Source organism: Balaenoptera physalus (assembly GCF_965194825.1).
Source record: "Balaenoptera physalus genome assembly, chromosome: 9".
Classification (NCBI taxonomy): domain Eukaryota; kingdom Metazoa; phylum Chordata; class Mammalia; order Artiodactyla; family Balaenopteridae; genus Balaenoptera; species Balaenoptera physalus.
Window position 1 is genome coordinate 50976675 of NC_138888.1, and position 9917 is coordinate 50986591.

At 35.9% G+C, this 9917-nt stretch overlaps 1 protein-coding gene across 3 annotated transcripts in view; it reads right to left on the reverse strand.

Annotated features, from left to right (window-relative positions):
• Positions 1–9917, reverse strand: part of ARMC2 (armadillo repeat containing 2) — a 178362-nt gene that overhangs the window by 22514 nt on the left and 145931 nt on the right. The window contains exon 20 of one of the 3 annotated variants that reach the window (XM_082475149.1): positions 1163–1181. The exons of the other annotated variants lie outside the window; for them this stretch is intronic. The gene's annotated coding sequence lies outside the window, so the exon portion shown is untranslated. Of the gene's footprint in view, positions 1–1162; positions 1182–9917 lie in introns of those variants that run through there. 3 annotated transcript variants of the gene reach the window in all.

Below are 9917 nucleotides of genomic sequence, written 5' to 3' on the forward strand. Positions count from 1 at the left end.
TTAATGAGTAAAAAAGTGTGCTTATACCTAAAGTAATAAAGGCATGCCTGTGATACAAAGTTGATGTTTCAGTACCTCCCATTTAACAGGTGTTTCTTATTACTCAATGTTTTCTCAAAACTAAACAATAGGATTTCTAATGTCACTATAATCTTTGAAACTAATAGTTTCCAAAATAATTGGGGATGGTAAAATAGAATACACTATGGAATACCAAAACTCTCCCCCACAAGAGGAATTTTTTTTCTTAAATAATCATGAATAGATTTCTGGTTGAGGTTTCCAAGATTCAATTTTTAAATCAGTTTTTTGGTAAAAATTGGGGAACTTATTTATTAGGTGAAACTTAATTCGGTATCTCTTACTATAAGAATGAGATTAAATTCTAAACATTTATGTATTTACCACAGTTATTAACTTCATATAAATAGTGGATATTTTTAACTTAAAATTCATTTAAGAGTTAAGAGATTTTTAATTCTTCTAATGGTTTACCTATTTCAAATTATTTTGATAACAGACCATTGGTAGATAAGTAAATAAATAAAACTTGTTGGATAAGCATGTTTTCCAAGCACATTTCACTCATTAAGATACTCAGATTTTGTCACATATTTGTGACTAGTGAATATCAAGGGAGAGCAAAAGGCAGGTAGATGGTGAGTGACATCACCAATGAAGCTCCAGGTCCTTGTTCCCCATGGAGACACTGAGCTAACAACAATATAAGGACCAAAATACATTGTGAGAACTCTAGAAACCCCTTGGGAAGCTATAGCTCAGGCAAACACAAAACCAGGAGAAGGCTGCGCCAAAAGGTGTAAGAAAATTTGGGGCATTTTGCTTGTCCTAGCCCTTCCCTTTGCCTGGCACAGCATGATGCAATTGAGAGGAAACCCCCAATTCGTGGCTCCTCCCTCGGGACAGAAAGGAAAAAGGTGAACTTGTGCCCAATATTCAGGCTTGTCTGGGGGCTGTTTGAGGGACTGAATTCTGTCTCACCTGACTTGGAGCACTAGTGGGAGTGGTAGCATGGTTTGGATGCTGGTTGTGGGCCACTGAAGACAGAAGTGAGCATAGAGGTGCATTAGAGCAGCAGGGAGTCTACAGTTCTGTAGGCAGGTGCAGGAGATCCAAGAGAGTACAGCCAGGAATAAAACAGAAATTGGAACAGGAAGCTCCTGAGAAGAAAGAGACAAGCCTCTTAGGGAAATTAAGACAGTTAAAAGCAGATATATATCTTGGAATAAAAGCATACACACATGCCCAAAGAAGATACGTCCCTGGAAGTCGCTATTTTTCAAATGCCCAAATCTCAACAAAGTTCACAAGATATATAAATAAACAGAAGAATGTGGCAAAATCTAAGAAACAAATCTAGAGAAACCAACCCTAAAGCAATGCAGAAATCTGATTTACCTAACAAAGAATTGTAAACAGTTGTCTTAAAGATACTCAATGAACTAAAAAAGAACAAGACTGACAAACCAGGAAAATGATGCATGAACAAAATGAGAATGTCACTAAAGAGACAGAATAAAGAAGAATCAAATTCTGGAGCTGAAGAATACAATAACTGAATTAAGGAAAAAAAAAACTAGAGTTCAACCGGAGATTTGATCAGAGAGAAGAATTAATCAGTGACCTTGAAGAGTTACTGATATTATCAATAACTTTGGAGTTACTATTAATAACCTTGGAGGTTATTTGATATTATCAAGTCAGAGGGACAAAAAGAGAAGTGAAGAAAAGTGAAGAGAGCCTAAGGGAGTTAGGGGGACATCAATAACAGTGGGGAGTGGGCAGAACTGTAAAGGAATGGAGTTTTGTATGCAAATCAAGTTCTAATCAGCTTAAAATATTCTTATAACTTTAACATTTTTAAACATAATCCCCATGGTAACCACGAAGAAAATCTCTTTAGAATTTACACAAAAAGAAGTGAGAAGGAAATCAAAGCATGTCACTACAAAAAAAAAAAAGTCAATGAAACACAAAGGAGGAAGAGGGGAAATGAGGTACAAAAAAGCTACAAAAGTTGCAGAAAACAATTAACAAAATGGCAATAGTAAGTCCTTCCCTGTCAGTAATTACATCAAATGTAAATGGATTGAATCCCCCAATCAAAAGACATAGATTGGCCAAATGGATAAAATAAAAAAGAGGATTCAACTATATGCTGTCTATAAGAAACTAACTTTAGATCTAAGGACACATATAGACTGAGAGTGAAAGGCTGGTAAAAGATATTCCATGCAAATGGTAACCAAAAGAGAGCAGAGGTGGCTATATGAATATCAGACAAAAGGGTCAATTCACCAGGAAGCTATAATAATTATAAACATATAGGCACCAAATACCTAAATATATGAAGCAAATGTTAATAGAATTGAATACAGAAATAGATAGCAACACAATAATAGTAGGAGATTCAATACCCACTTCCAAAAATGAATAGAACCAACAGAAGATAAATAAGGAAACAGAGGACTTGAACAACACTATAGATTAGTTGGATCTATCAGACATATACAGAACACTTAAACAACAGAAGAATATACATTCTTCTCAAGTGCACATGGAACATTCTACAGGACTGACCACATATTAAGCCACAAAACAAGTCTTAACAAATTTAAAAGATTGAAATCATACAAAGTATCTTTTCTGATCATAATGGAATGAAACTAGTAATCGATTGCAGAAAGAAAAACTGGAAAGCCCACAAGTATGGAGAAATTAAACAACACATTCTTAAAAAGCCATTGCAAAGGAGAAATCACAAATGGAATTAGAAAATATCTCGAGATAAATTAAAAACAGAACACACCAAAATTTATGGATGCAGTACTAAGAGGGAAGTTTAGAGCTACAAACTCTTACATTAAAAAAGCAAAAAAGATCTCAAATCAACAACCTAACTTCACACGTCAAGGAACTAGACAAAGAACAATCCAAACCCAGAGCTAGCAGAAGGAAGGAATCATAGAGCAGAGGTAAATAAAACAGACAACAGAAAACAATAGAAACAACAACAACAAAACAGAGTTGTTTGAAAAGATCAACAAAATTGACAAACCTTTAACTGGATTAAGAAAAAAAGAATCAAATATATAAAATCAGAAATGAAAAATGGGACATTAACAACCAATGTAAAAAAAAAAAAAAGGATAGAGACTATTATGTATTGGGTGGGCCAAAAAGTGCCTTCGGTTTTTTAAGTAAAAATAAAAGACACATTTTTCATTTTTACCAAGAACTTTATTGAACCATGTATTCACCCTTTTTTTTTTTTTTTTAATTTATTTTTGGCGGTGTGGGTCTTTGTTTCTGTGCGAGGGCTCTTCTCTAGTTGCGGCAAGTGGGGGCCACTCTTCATCACGGTGCACGGGCCACTCACTATCACGGCCTCTCTTGCAGAACACAGGCTCCAGACGCGCAGGCTCAGTAGTTGTGGCTCACGGGCCTAGTTGCTCCACGGCATGTGGGATCTTCCCAGATCAGGGCTCGAACCCGTGTCCCCTGCATTGGCAGGCAGATTCTCAACCACTGCGCCACCAGGGAAGCCCATACTCACCCTTTTGTTCCACTTCCTTCTGCCATTTTTCAGGCAACTTCATAATTCCATCTTCCCAAAACTTTGTAATCTTTTTTTAATATATTTTTAAAATTATTTATTTATTTATTTATTTTTGGCTGAGTTGGGTCTTTGTTGCTGTGTGCGGGCTTTCTCTAGTTGTGGCGAGGGGGGGGCTACTCTTCATTGCAGTGCGCAGGCTTCTCATTGCGGTGGCTTCTCTTGTTGCAGAGCGCGGGCTCTAGGCGTGTGGGCTTCAGTAGTTGTGGCTCGCAGGCTCTAGGGCGCAGGCTCAGTAGTTGTGGCACACGGGCTTAGCTGCTCCGCAGCATGTGGGATCTTCCCGGACCAGGGCTCGATCCCGTGTCCCCTGCATTGGCAGGCGGATTCTTAACCACTGTGCCACCAGGGAAGCCCAACTTTTATCTTTTTGAGCAAAGAACTGTTCCAGGTGCCTTTTAGAGTCCAAAATTTCAAAAAATTGAAATTTTTTCCATTAAGAGAATTTTGTAAAGAGCAAAATAAATGGAAGTCCGAAGGTGCAATGTCTGGTGAATACAGCAGACGAATCAGAACTTCCCAGCCAAGCTGTAACAGTTTTTGCCTGGTCATCAAAGAAACATGCAGTCTTGCGTTATCCTGATGGAAGATTACGCGTTTCCTGTTGACTAATTCTGGACGCTTTTCATCAAGTGACGCTTTCAGTTGGTTTAGTTGGGAGCAGTACTTGTTGGAATTAATCGTTTGGTTTTCTGGAAGGAGCTCATAATAGAGGACTCCCTTCCAATCCCACCATATACACAACATCACCTTCTTTGGATGAAGACCAGCCTTTGGTGTGGTTGGTGGTGGTTCATTTCACTTGCCTCACGATCTCTTCTGTTACACATTGTTGTACAGTATCCACTTTTCATTGCCTGTCACAATTTGTTTTTAAAACAGAATGTTTTCATTACATTTCAGCAGAGAATCACATGCAGAAATATGGTCAAGAAGGTTTTTTTCGCTTAACTCATGTGGAACCCAAACATCAAAGCAATTCACATAACCAAGCTGGTGCAAATGATTTTCAGTGCTTGATCTGGATATTTTGAGTATGTCGGCTATCTCCCACCAGGTATAACATTCATTGTTCTCAATTACTGTTTCAATTTGATCGCTATCAACTTCAACTGGTCTACCCGACTGTGGAGCATCGTCCAGCGAGAAATCTCCAGCACAAAACTTCACAAACAACTTCTGACACATTCAATCAGTCACAGCACCTTCTCTATAAAGTGCACAAATCTTTTTGTGCGTTTCAGTTGTGTTTTTACCTTTCTTGAAATAATAAAGCATAATATGCCGAAAATGTTGTTTTTTCTTCCATCTTCAACATTAAAATGGCTACACAAAAATTCACCAATTTTGATAAGTCTTTTTTTAAATGCATGCCGATATGACAGCTGTCACATACAATCTAACAAAATTGTTTCGAATGACGTTAAAAACAACTAAGTGCTACTAGAGTCATCTTATGGAAAAAAACGAATGAAACTTTTGGCCAACCCAATACACAAATTGGATAACTTAGAAACACACAACCTACCAAGACTGAATCATGAAGAAACAGAAAATCTGAACAGACCTATAACTAGTATGGAGATTGGAATCAGTAATCAAAAACTCTCAACAAAGCCCAGGACCAAATGGTTTCACGGAAAAATTATACCAAACATTTAAAGAAGAGTCAACACCAAACTCATCCAAAAAATTGAAGAGGGAACACTTCCAAACTCATTCTATGAGGTCAGCACTACCTTGAAACCAAAGCCAGACAAAGCGGCTACAAGAAAACTACAGACCAATATCTCTGATGAATACTGTTGCAAAAATCCTTAATACTAGTAAAGAGAATTCAATGGCACATTTAAAAAATGAAGATATATGCCTGAAATGCAAGGATGATTCAACATATAAAAACTGATCAGTGTAATACACCATGTTAACAGAATGAAGGGGGGAAAAACACATGATCATATCAATTGATGCAGAAAAATCATTTGGCATAATTCAACACCCTTTCGTGATAAAAAATACTCAACAAACTAGGAGTAGAAGGAAACGATCTCAATGTAATAAAGGCCATATGTGAAAAGCCCATAGCTAACATCATATTCTGTGAAAGACAAAGCTTTTCCTCTAAGATCAGGAACAAAACAAGGATGCCTACTCGCACCACTCATAGTACCAGAAGTCCTAGCCAGAGCAATTAGGCAAGAAAAAGATGTCCCAATTAGAAAGGAAATGTAAAATTATCTCTGTTTGCAAATGACATGATCTTATATATAGAAAACCCTAAAGATTCCCCCCTCACACACACACACACAATAAAAAATTAAATTAAATTTAAAAAACTGTTGGAACTAAAATATTCAGCAAAGTTGCAAGATACAAAATCAACACACAAAATCAGTTGCATTTTTATACACTAACAATGAGCAATCTAATAAGGAAACTAAGGCAACAATTCCATTTATAATAGCATCAAAAAGAATAAAATACTGAGAAATAAATTTAACCAAAGGAGTTTAAAGACTTGACACCGAAAACTACAAAACATTACTATAAAAAACTAAAGGAGACACAAATAAATGGAAAAGGAGCATTCGATGAGGAAAGGACTGTCTTTTCAACAAATGGTTCTGGGAAAACTGGATATCCACATGCAAAAAAAATGAAGTTAGACATTTACCTTACAACCATACACAAAAACTAAAATGGATTAAAGACCTAAATGTAAAAACTAAAACTTTAAAACTCCTAGAAGAAAACATAGGGGACAAAGCTTCAGGACACTGGATTTGGCAATGATTTATTCGACATAAGACCAAAAGGCAACAGAAAATATAGACAAATGGAACTACATCAAACTTACTTCTGTGCATCAAAGGGCACAATCAACAGTAAAAAGGTAACCTACAGAATGGGAGAAAATATTTGTAAATCATGTATCTGACAAAGGCTTAATATCCAGAATATATAAATAACTCCTTTAACTCAACAACTACCACCAAAAAACAACAAAACAAACCAAAAAAACCCCACAAATAGCCTGATTAAAAAATGGGCATCTTACAGTTTTCAGAGTACAGGTCTTTTGCCTCCTTAGGTAGGTTTATTCCTAGGTATATTATTCTTTTTGATGTGATCGTAAATGGGATTGTTTCCTTAACTTCTTTGTCTGATATTTCATTGTCAGTGTATGGAAAAGCAACAGATTTCTGTATATTAATTTTGTATCCTGCAAATTTACTGAATTTATTGATGAGGTCTAGTAGTTTTCTGGTGGCATCTAGGATTTTCTATGTATAGTATCATGTCATCTGCAAACAGTGATAATCATACTACTTCTTTTCCAATTTGGATTCCTTTTAATTCTTTTTCTTCTCTGATTGCTATGATGAGGACTTCCAAAACTACGTTGAATAAAAGTGGTGAGAGTGGGCATCCTTTCCTTGTTCCTGATCTTAGAGGAAGTGCTTTCAGATTTTTACTGTTGAGTATGATGTTAGCTGTGGGTTTGTCATATATGGCCTTTGTTACGTTGAAGTATGTTCCCTCTGTGCCCACTTTCTGGAGAGTTTTTATTATAAATGGATGTTGAATTTTATCACAAGCTTTTTCTGCATCTATTGAGATGATCATATGATTTTTATTCTTCAGTTTGTTAATGTGGTGTATCACACTGATTGATTTGCAGATATTGAAAAATCCTTGCATCCCTGGGATAAAACCCACTTGATCATGGTGTATGATCCTTTTAATGTATTGTTGGAGTCAGTTTGCTAGTATTTTGTTGAGGATTTTTGCATCTATGTTTGTCAGTGATATCGGCCTGTAGTTTTCTTTTTTGTGATATCTTTGTCTGGTTTTGGTATCAGGGTGATGCTGGGCAAAAAGAGTGAGTTTGGAAGTGTTCTGTCCTCTGCAATTTTTTGGAATAGTTTCAGAAGAATAGGTGTTAACTCTTCTCTAAATGTTTGGTAGAATTCACCTGCGAAGCCATCTGGTCCTGGACTTTTGTTTATTGGAAGTCTTAAAATTCATGCTGATGCTGATTCAATGTCAGTACTGGTAATTGATCTGTTCATGTTTTCTATTTCTTCCTCGTTCAGTCTTGGGAGACTACCTTTCTAAGAATTTGTCCATTTCTTCTAGGTTGTCCATTTTATTGGTGTAGAGTTACTCATAGTAGTCTCTTATGGTCCTTCTGGTATTCTGTGGTATGGTATTTCTGTGGAGTCTGTTGTAACTTCTTTTTCATTTCTGATTTTATTGATTTGGGCCCTCTTTTTATTCTTGGTGAGTCTGGCTAAAGGTTTATCAATTTTGTTTATCTTTTCAAAGAGCCAGCTTTTAGTTTCATTGATATTTTTGTGTGTGTGTGTCTCTATTTCATTTATTTCTGCTCTGATCTTAATGATTTCTTTCCTTCTACTAACTTTGGGTTTTGTTTGTTCTTTATCTAGTTGCTTTAGGTGTAAGGTTAGGTTGTTTGAGATTTTTCTTGTTTCTTGAGGTAAGCTTGTATTGCTATACACTTCCCTCTTAGAACTGCTTTTGCTGCATCCCATAGGTTTTGGATCATCATGTTTTCATTGTCATCTGTCTCCAGGCATTTTTTTATTTCCTCTTTGATTTACTCAGTGATCGATTGGTTGTTCAGCAGCATATTGTTTAGCTTCCGCATGGTTGAGTTTTTTACAGTTTTTCCCTTGTAGCTGATTTCTAATCTCATAGTGTTGTGGTCAGAAAAGATGCTTGACATAATTTCAATTTTCTTAAATTGACCAAGGCCTGCTTTGTGGCTGAGTATGTGATCTATCCTGGAGAATGTTCCATGTGCACTTGAAAAGAATGTGTATTCTGCTGCTTTCAGACAGAATGCTCTATAAATTAATCAGTTAAGTCCATCTGGTATAATGTGTCATATAAGGCCTGTGCTTACTGATTTTCTGTCTGGTTGATCTGTCCCTTGATATAAGTGGGGTGTTAAAGTCCCCCACTATTGTGTTTCTGTCAGTTTCTCCTTTTATATCTGTTAACATATGCCTTATATATTGAGGTGCCCCTAGGTTGGGTGCATATATATTTACAATTGTTGTATCTTCTTCTTAGATTGATCCCTTGATCATTATGTAGTGTCCTTCTTTGTCTCTTGTAACAGTCTTTATTTTAAAGTCTGTTTTGTCTGATATAAGTATTGCTACTCTAGCTTTCTTTTCATTTCCATTTGCATGGAATACCTTTTTCCATCTTCTTACTTTCAGCCTGTATGTGTCTCTAGATCTGAAGTGGCTCTCTTGTAGACAGCATATATATGGTTCTTGTTTTTGTATCCATTCAGCTAGTCTATGTCTTTTGGTTGGAGCATTTAATCAATTTACATTTAAGGTAATTATTATGAATGTTTTTACTGCCATTTTGTTAATTGTTTTGGATTTGTTTTTGTAGGCCTTTTTTCTTTCCTTCTTCTTTTGTCCTCTTCTCTTGTTATTTGATGACTATCTTTAGTGTTATGCTTTGATTCCTTTTTCTTTTTTGTGTGTATAGATTTTTGATTTGTGGTTACCATGAGGTTTTGGTATAGCAGTCTGTATATATACATGATTGTCTTAGTTGCTGATCTCTTAGTTTCAAATACATTTTAAATAGTTGCATTTGTACCCTCCTCCCCTCATGATTACTGGTTTTGATATATTTTACATCTAATTGTTTTGCATATCTCTTAACCGCTTATTGTGGATACAGATGATTTTACTACTTTTGTCTTTTAACTTCCCTACTAGTTTGTGTGTGGATGATTTCCTATCTTTACTGTATGTTTGCCTTTACCGGTGAGCTTTTCCATTTCAGAATTTTCTTGTTTCTAGATGTGGTCTTTTCTTTTCTGCCTAAAGAAGTTCCTTTAGCATTTGTTGTAAAGCTGGTTTGGTGGTGTTGAATTCTTTTAGCTTTTGCTTGTCTGTAAAGCTTTTGCTTTCTCTGTCAAAGTACAAGACCATAAACTATAAGACCATGTACTCCATAAACTATAAGATGCTGATGAAAGAAACTGAAGATGACACAAACAGATGGAAAGATATACCATGTTCTTGGGTTGAAAGAATCAATATTATTAAAATGACCATACGATGCAAGGCAATCTGTAGATTCAATGCAATCCCTGTCAAATTACATTTTTCACAGAACTAGAACAAAATTTTTTAAAATTTGTATGTGAACACAAAAGACCCCAAGAGCCGAAGCCATCTTGAGAAAGAAAAATGGAGCTGGAGGATTCACACTCCCTGACTTC